This window comes from Herpailurus yagouaroundi, unplaced genomic scaffold, assembly GCF_014898765.1.
Source record: "Herpailurus yagouaroundi ecotype Mexico unplaced genomic scaffold, PumYag 213, whole genome shotgun sequence".
Classification (NCBI taxonomy): Eukaryota; Metazoa; Chordata; class Mammalia; order Carnivora; family Felidae; genus Herpailurus; species Herpailurus yagouaroundi.
The window spans coordinates 9,411,516-9,421,567 of NW_024412444.1; positions in this window are offsets into that span (position 1 = coordinate 9,411,516).

Consider the following 10,052-nt stretch of genomic DNA (forward strand, 5'->3'; position numbering starts at 1 on the left):
GGCAGTGTTCTGTCTACTGAATCCCTAAAATAACAAATGCTGCATGCCCTGTCTTAGAAACTAGCTATTTCAATTTTATTCTGCTAATAATTTTACTGATTCATTTTTCTCCTTGAGAGATTATTGGTTTTTGATATACCGATTGCTCTCATCCCCTTAATACCATTCTCCATTAAAGTTAAACTCTCCAGGTGCAGCCAGGTCTCTGTCTGGAGAGAGTTGTTAGTCTAGATCCTCAGAAAGGAAGCTGGAACAGTACTGGAGAGCTATCAGACCATGCTGCAATCTGACCCCAAGTGAACTAGAGAGGGAGAGAAGATCGGGTCAGAGTGTTCCAGACTGCCCTGCAGTCTAAGGCAGGTTCTGCAAAGTCATAGGGGAGTCTTAGCGCCAAAACGGGAAACAAGTAAGTCTCTTGTCTTCCAGGAATAGGTCTGCCTTAGTATTCCCAACACTTTGAGTTATTAGCCATGAGTAGTTTGTAGGAGGTGTGGTTGTGGTGCAAAACTGTGATAGGTTATGTCCACTGCAATAGCCTCCTGTGAATTAGGTACCTGATTGGAAAGATTTTGAAGGTCATTTCTCAGGTACCATATTTAATTGGCCCCCATGAAGGAGGAGGACAGACAAAAAGGTGGAGAAAATAGTGTTTGGAAAGGGACTCCAGTAAACAACATGGCAATCCAGGAATTCTTGTGGGTAGAAGTTGTTTGCAAACCAAAAAGTTTATGGGATTTAAAAAAAAAAAATAGCTTTCACTGTGAAGCCATCAGAGCTGATAAGATTCAGCCCCAGAGGCAGCAAGACCTTCCAAGTTAAAACAGTAAATAATTTGATTGAGATAAAGATTAATAGCTGAAATCATGTGAGTCAGTCAGAAGCACCAGCGAGCATCAATCTCCAAAGATTAATAATGGTAAAAGACAACACTGCGATAATCAGTTTCATCGTGATGGATCATGGGAGAGTTTAATGAGTGAATTTCGGGAGGAGAATTTCAATAGAGTAGGCCAGACTTGGGGTGAGGGCAAACCACATGGCTGAACCTCAAAGTGGGCTGTCTGCCTAGAGGACACAAGCAGGAATACCATTTTCCTGTCTGCGTGCTAAACGCTGAAATATCACACAAATTGGTGTCAGGAGGTTGAATGGAATCTGCTGCAGGAAAACGTGACTTGAGCAGAGAAACCATGCTTGCTGCTCTAATTTAGAAGGCAGGAGAGCTGAGCTGACAGAATTTAATCGTGTCTTAATGTGCTCAGGAAGACTGAGAATCATTAGTCATTGTCTGAGGGACACACAAACTGATGTCGTTATGGGACTGTGTCATATTTCAGAGAGTAGGGGGCCACTGTCCTCAACTCTGGTCTCTGCTAGCCCCCACATACCCAATTCAATCCTTCCACCACACTTTAGGTACCCACCAGGTATCAGGCTCATGCAAGTCCGAGGGAATGAAATGACAGATGAGCCATGTCTAGACCACAGAGGACATACAATTTTAAAAAGAGGGACCGACATGAGCATAATAGAATGGAGTTGTCCTGGCAACACCTGGGAAGCATAGCACGTGTCTTAAAGTATGGTCTTGAGAGACAAACTGGCCCATGTTCCAGCCCTTCCCCTACCACAGGCTGGCTGTGGGACTGTGGCAAGTATATCTGAGACTCAGTTTCCCTATTTGCCAACTACAGAAAGTCCTAGTTTTCACCTCATGAAGTTGTTGGAAAGCATATGTAAGTACGTTCTTCACATCATGCCTAGTGCATGGTCATATTCTACGAACTGTGGAGAGTGATTTTGCCCCATAAATTAACTACCTTAATGATATTGTTATTGTCATACACAAAACTAAAAGGCAACAGAATCTAAGGAGAAATGTTCCCGTAGAGAAGATTGAGACCAAGATGTGGATTAAGATCAGAGTAGAACATCAGAGACAAAGAGATGGGTTTTTGGGGTGGGGTTACCTCTCAGGGTAAAGAGGAGTTTTCCAGATCCCAGATCCCAGACCCAGAGGGGAGAAAAGGTCTCAAAGACAGAGAAACTCGTATGAGTCAAAGCAGAGAGTTGAAAAATCCCTAATGGTTTGAAAAATGTAGACATTTCAGTGTGGCCAGGGTATTTTATGGTCCATGGGTTGAGGTAGAAAAAGCTTTCAATGCCACGTGAAAGAGTCCAGAAGATGCCAAATTTGTAGTTGGAAGAATTAAGAAAGCAGCAATGTTTCTACATCTTCAAAGAAGAAGCAAAAATGGAAGGAAATCTGCTATGACCTAGTCTATTAGATGTTGAGGTTTGTCAAACCAGATCCCTCCTAACAAAACTGCAGGCAGCAAAAGCATAATTAAAACTATTAAGAGTATTGGTCCCAAAGACCAATAACAGATAATTGTCATCACCTGTGTTTGTAAGATCAGTAAGAAGTGTCAAAGCACCTCTAACCACACAGTCCTCATTAATATGCTGACAATGAGGACTGCCATCTAATGAGTGCCTATTATATGCTAAGGGATCCATGGCTTGTAGGCTTTGTTATTTATTCCCATTTCCTTGATGAGAAAAGTTTTGGCGAAATGGAGTAGGTGCCCAAGGTCACACAGATAGTACCTGGGGCACCTGGGATGTGGACTGAAGGTGACCTGAGAATGAAGCATGCAGCCCACACGCATATCTTAGCTCCCTCCCCATCTCCAAAACAAACAGCAGTGACATCCCTTCTGTGTGGAGCAAGAGAGGGTTTAGATTCCCACTGGTTTTCTTTCTATTCACATTGGGCAAGTTACATTATAAATTAATCCTGATGAAACATTCCCACCCCCTGCCATGAGCTGAGAAGCTTCACTGCAGTCCTGAAGCCCCTGCAGAAGGGACCTTCAGAGAAAGATCCAGGGGACTTGATCACATTTGCTTTTTAATTAATCTAAGGTGTTAATTTTCAGCTGGAGGAAAGTTAATTTTTCCTTTTGTTAATCTAATGGCCAAAGGCAAGGCTGGTGCCTATTGCGGCAAGAGTTTGGAATGGCTGTCAAGCTCCCTGGTGCTACAATAAATGCAGTGGCAAATAAAACAGCTTCCCTGGAAGGCACACGAATTTGAATAATTCCCGCAGATGGTCTCTGCTTCTCTCAGTGAAGAGAGAAAAAGACTAATTCCAACCTAATCAGGCCACGCTAGCATCCAGGCAAATCCATTCTTTTGATCCTTCACATTTCTTCTCTGAAACTAGAAGGGAAAAATAAACAGCAATTTCTTTCAACAGCAAAGCAGCATTTACAGATTTGGGGTTTGAGAAAGTTACAATGCGCATTCCTCTCCCTGGAGAGCTATTCTAGTCCCAGCCTTCTTGCCTAGTCCCCCATTATGTAACTACTTTAGAGGCTGGGACTCTTAACTAGAACAAAGACTGCTATTTGGAAAAGGAATTAAAGCTGCAGGCCACCTGATTCTTCTGAAGGAAACTCAGGACTTGTCACATCTGTGTGTCACATGATTGAAGAGCCTGGGATGAAGATGATGGTTATGTGTGGCCAGGATGTTCAAAGCATCCTGGGGTAAGCCAAGAGGAAGCTCACGTAACCACTCTCACTAGGTCTTGCTCTGAAGCCTTTTCTGAAGGTTTGAGACATCCCGGAGAAGGCCACGAGGTATTGGTCAAAAGCCTGTACAGGAACCCAAGTTTTGGAACTGAGGAAGGCTGGTGACACAGCAGCAACGACCAGCGGTACCTGAATTTGGCCTTGACTTGGTGTTGGTCCACCTGAATTGCCCTCCATCTTTTAAAAATATTTTGCTTTTTAAAATTGTATCCATTATGGTAATTTCACATGCCAATTCAATGTGACTGGTGGTGGCTGCTTGGACTACCACGTTTAAAAAATACTGTGGGGGCACCTGGATGGCTCAGTCAGCTGAGCCTCAGACTCTTGATTTCGGCTCAGGTCATGACCTCACATTTCATGGGTTTGAGCCCCACCTGCATCAGGCCCTGTGCTGAGAGAGCACAGCCTGCTTGGGATTCTGTCTCTCTCTGCACCTCTCTGCTCATGCTCTCTCAAATAAACTTTTAAAAAGGGAGGGGGGTAGGGGATGGGTAGCTCCTGGGTGGCTCAGTCAGTTGGGCATCGAACTTTGGCTCAGAGCATGGTCTCGCAGTCCATGGGTTCGAGCCCCACATCGGGCTCTGGGCTGACAGCCCCGAGCCTGAAACCTGTTTTGGATTCTGTGTCTCCCTCTCTCTCTGCCCCTTCCACACATTTGTGCTCTCTCTCTCTCAAAAACAAATAAACATTTAAAAAATTAAAAATTAAAGATAATAGCGTGAGACTCTGGACAAGGATTTCCTGATCTCGATGTCTGCTTTGGCATCGTGTAGGGAAATGAAGGGTACATGTTCCACACGTACCACATTCTCACTTTCAAGCTTGCCAGTGCAAAGGCCTCAATCCTGAAGGGCATCCTAACTCCTCAAGTACCACCTGTCCGAAGAACCTACCGCTAGACTATTTTGAAGAAAGGAGTCTCAGTCACACTTAAAAACAATCCAGAACTTTTATTTTCTTCCAAAGCAATTTTTTTTTTTTCCCAAAGAAAGTTGTTTCTCACAGTAAAACTGTTCCCTTCAATACCTTTCCATCTTGGGGGCAGGGATTTGAAAGGCTGACACTTTAGCTCTGAGTTTCTAAATGAAATGGACGTTCAACTCTGTATCGAAAAACAGGGGGAAAGACTCATGCAGGCATTAAAGGGTTACACCTTTGTGTGGAGAAAAATTCTTTCCCAAAGCAGGCTAGAAACAGACACAATGAATTCAGCCCATCCACTTTTTAATGGCTTGCATTATTAAAAACATTACTTATGCTTTTTTGCATGACAAAGAACATGAGTAATAATTTTGATAATAACTTGGTCTTTGATACACAAAGGAACTCAGTGTGAAATTTTTTAAAATACTATCTTTGGGGCAAAACTGGAGATTAGCAACACACTAGGAAATGAGCTATCAGTAGAGGGAGAAGCCTGCAGTACCTGTTTTTTTTTGTTTTGTTTTAAATTTGGAATGCTGGTGGAATGCTTCAATAGGTAGATATCCCCTAGAATTTTTGGCCTATCAAACAAAACATGAAACTCCTGATCAGAAGAAAAGTGTCTAGGGGCACCTGAGTGGCTCAGTCGGTTGGGCATCCAACTTTGGCTCAGGTCATATCTCACAGTTTGTGACTTCAAGCCCCACATTGGGCTCTGTGCTGACCAATCAGAGCCTGGAGCCTGCTTCGGATTCTGTGTCTCATTCTTTCTTTGCCCCTTCCCCACTTGTGCTGTCTCTCAAAAATAAATAAATGTAAAAAAAAAAAAAAATTAAAAGAAGTGTCTATGAATCTATAAACACATTATATATACATTTATTAACATACATCTTAAAATCTTCCCTGACTATAACAGTGTTTCCACATACCAAGTACATTTTAAAGACATTCCTTGTCTTTATACTCCCAATGGTTTAGTGGTTCAATCCAATTAATGGTCACTAATTAGTGGGCATTAACACTTGAGCTTTTATGACAAGCTTGTTCCTTGAAGCACATCTTCTCTTGAGTTCCTTGCCAAATGACAACAGGAATTTATTTATTCAAACATTTATTATCTACTATGTACTTCATATTGAATCCCAGGGTATCTTAGGAAATAAAACAGACAAGTATCCTCAACCCTTGTGGAGTTCACATTCTAATGCGGGCAGGCAGATGCTGAGCAAACATAAAAACATGTTGTGTATTAGAAAGAAGTGCTGTGGAAGAAGATTGATAAGAGTAGGAGGAACCAGACGTACCAAAGGAAGGCTGCACAATCTGAAACAGGTTTCCTTGAGAAGGGAGCATTCAAGACTTAAAGGAAGGGAGGGAATTAGCCATAAGGTCCGTTGCCTCCAGTGATCAAGATGGGGAAGGATGTGTGTGGAGAAGTTTTGGGGATTGAAAAAAATCAGGAATTCTGCTTTGGATCTGCCAGGTTCAAGATCTACTAGACTGAAGAAGAGGTTTGTAGATACATCTGTGGAGTTCAGGAATGAAAACTGGGCTAGTAATATAAATATGCACACACAGGGCTTTAGCAGCACAGGCTGTGTGCTATCTGTGAGGAAGGGAGTGTAAATGAGGAAGAACCAAGAGTCCAGGACTATACCCTGGGCTTTCCAACATTTCCAGACTTGGGGAGAAAAGGAAAACCAGCCAAGCAGAGGGAGGAGCTGCCCTGCAAGCTAACTGCAGAACCCGTCTCTGGGAAGAAAGGTATCAACTGTGTCAATGCTGTTGACTGAGAGCCAAGGAAGAGGCACAGGCAGGGAATCTCCAGGGCATGTAGGGTGTGGTCACCGACATAATTACCTAGGCATGGCATTTGCCTCAGGAACTCCCAGACCCTTTTTTTTACAGATCTTACTAATCTGCAAAGGGTTCGCGCCCATCTCCCCAGGGTGAGGTCATAGCTTGGTAGCTCCTCTCCAAGGGCTGGCCTATAGAAGTGTGTTTTTGTTGTTTTGTTTGGCCAGTACAGTGTTTTACAAAGTTGCAGTTGTGAGATTTCAAATCTAAAAAATACAGGTTTCCATGCTATCCTAAGAAATAAGTGCTTACTGGTCTGACCTACATTCACACTACCTGGCAGAGACCAACTGGAGCGGAGGGATGTGTGTTTCCAGGTCACAGCACTGCCACCAATTTGTCAGTGAGCACAGACAAACTCCCAGCCAGCCACTCCTACTGATCTTAAGCTGGCTGGCTGCACAAACATAGCAGTTTACCATCTCCTTCAGGGGGGGTTTCGAAATGGAATCAGATCTCAAAGTTTCCCAAGGCATGACATACATCTGCATCTATAGAAGAAGTATAATTTTTGTATTGGTTTATGAATCTCAGTCTGGAAAACTTAGGACAGATTTCTTCTAGATCCACAGGGAATACCAGGTCCAGGCTACCTTAAGAAGTTTTAAGTGGCAAAAAGATTTCCTATTTACTTAAACGTTGGAAACATTAGGTTACTTTGTCTTTTTTCCCTTTACCACATCTTAGAGGTCTTAAACCCTAATGAAACTTATGTCCTACTCACGGTTTCCCAAATGTGTCTGGTCATGGAAAGCTTTTCTGATGGATGGGATATAGGTCTTGAGAGGTGATAGACACTCTGCCCCCCGCCCCCCAACCCCAGGATGCTCCAAGGAATGGCCATTCCAGTCTGGGACTCTCATGATGGCTGGGGCCATGTCTCGTTTCCAGATGTCAACACCTTGGGTAGCATCTAACCCATAGATGTTCAACAATTTCCTGAATAAATTACAAATTGGAGAGGCTGGATATATTACCCAGGCAAAACTAATGGGATTCTAAATTGCATTCCATACCTGGATCACAGGAAATGATGTGTTCAGGTCCTACTCAAAACCAGCCCTCGGGGCATGAGTTTCTTCTCAGCCTCCTGAGAATCAGGCATCCTACCATTGGCAGCAGGCCCACGCCTGTCACACCAGTGTCATTTATAGCCTTGGGAGGGGCCTGTTCTGAAACCCCCATGCAACTGAGCTAGTCAGGTACAGAACACACAGCCTTTCCTTCACAACTTACTGCCATTTCTCTGGTACGTTTTTGACGTACCACAGAGTCATTTGCTACCCAAAGTGATCTTGCTGTAAATTGGGAGACAGTCTCTGGCAGTAGTGAACAATGCCCAACAGTAGACATTTGCTATCCTGGCTTTAGTATGTGGGAGTTTGATTCCATTTTTGGTAGCATGAGCTTAAATCAAACCTGCCATGAGAGAGGTACTTGCCTGGGGGCTGGCCTGAGCTGGCCCCCAAACATCTGTATCTTTGCCTGTCTATATGGTTGTCTCTTTTTAAAATATTTTCATTTTCTCAGCACTATGTGCCAGGCATTTACTTTTCACAATAAACTCATGAGGCAGATACCGACCCCATTTTACAGATAAGAAAACCAAGGATCACAAAAATGTTACCCATCTTGCCAAAGTCACATAGCTAGTAAGTAGCAGGGCTTGGGTTTTTACCTCTAGTCTGACTTGATTGTAAACCACTCCTGCTGTGTAACCAATAATTCTCAAGCATACCAGAAGAAGCAGGGCAAAAATCACATGGGACTTTCAGGAAGACACATTGTGCAAATTCTTTCAGGGAATTCTCATCCATGACTCTTTGTCTTAATCCAGACATGGGGTATAGAGCAGAGCATGTAAACTTAGCAAAAGGTTTTGCTAGAACTTTGTCCCAACTAGTCTTGTACCTTCTTCATATGGTGTCTGGGTATTCTTTTGCCTTATGATTTTCACAATTATTTTTTTTTAGTTTCCTGCATTGAAAATACATTGCGTCTATAAACTGGAAGGAACAAAAATAAAGTTATGTCATTAAAAAATAGAATAAAATTAAGAGGGAGTATATATTTGTTCTTAGAACTTTTTTTGGCTCCTCATAAAAAAGCAATTATCATCATAGTCAGGTGTTAAAACCACATTATGACATTCCTTCATGGTCTTATTTGGGGGTGATGAAAATATTTTGCAAGTAGGTAGCTCAACATTGTAAATACACTAAATGCCACTGCTTGTATACATTAAAATGGTTCATTGTAAGCTATATGAATTTCACCTCAAAAATAAAAACCACTCCACATTCCTAGAACACAAAATTAAACTCAAAGAACGAATTCTACCCTTAGCAAAGTCTCTGCCAAGCTGCAGCCCTCCTGGGGGGTCACCAGGCATTCTTTGAAATTCAGAGACAACAGCAGCTTCCTGAGTTGCCAGATGACCCACTGCCATTAGAAACATGGCTGCAGAGTCAACTCATCTGGGACAAGAAAGAAAGTGCCACAGTGAGTGCACCGTAAGCATAGTTTTAAGAGCACTTGGCAGCTTGGCTGACTCTGATTCTCTTAGCCTTATCCCCATCCCCTTCCACATATGCACAAATGCCCACGGCTACGTGGTTGTGCCATCTCAGCATGGAACCAATCCCACTGATGCCGCAGAGATGCCACGGGGAGTGGAGAACCCAGCCCCTCCTTGGCTCCCTGCTAGAGGAGAACCACACCTAGGTTGTGTGCCTTGAAGCCACGCTGCTCGCATCCAGCGTCTGCCCAAGTCCCTGGTCTCCTGTGCAAACAGTTCTGATGGTTTCCTACCCTCCCACTCCTAACTTCAGGGCACTGCCTACACGAGTCCCATCTGAGCCCTGCTCAGCCACCTATAAATGCCCCATTACATCAATGTGTTCGTCTCATCACGGGCAACACTGCACATCTGAATCACTGTCACAGGGAGGTTGTGTTTTGTGTTCGGGAGGGAGGGTGAAATGCACATTGTCATCTGCTACCCTGGGTGGCCAAGAGCAGACACACCATGTTCCACCAGAATTCAGAATGCAGCTTCAGCCTACGTGATGGTTTTCTGCCATGCAAGGCTAATCAGCTCATGCCAGGATCAAGGCTACAGCACTGGCCTCATCAGCACTCTCCCCAGACTGTTTATACTTTGCAAAGATCAAAAAGCATCCAGAGAATGAACACGAGTACCATGAAATGTCCCTATCCTTTAATTTCTTTCCTGAAGGTCAAGGTTTTATAATGAGGCTCACAAAGGAGCAATACATGGAGCTAGAAACACACATAAGAAGAACCTCTCCTATATCAAAAGGAAAAAAAAAAATAGGTCATTGGCCATTTTAATGGGATCATTTCTGTCCACTGGCCCCTGGTGCTAAAACCATATTGGAAATGTAAAAGTGAGATCTTTCATATTCACTAATAATGTCCCAACAGCAGTAAGACTGAATTTAGTCTGAAATTACACACTTAGGCAGAGGATGGTGGTGGGCGGGGGAGGGGTGGAGGGTTAAGAATAGAATGTGTTTAGGACAGGCTTTTTCAAGAGAGCCTGAGACAAACTTTGTACGCAAGTGGTTTCTTTGACAAAGGATGCCTGGGCAGGAGGGAGGGACTATAGGATTGAGACAGGAATGGGCGGGGGGGGGGGGGGGGGGC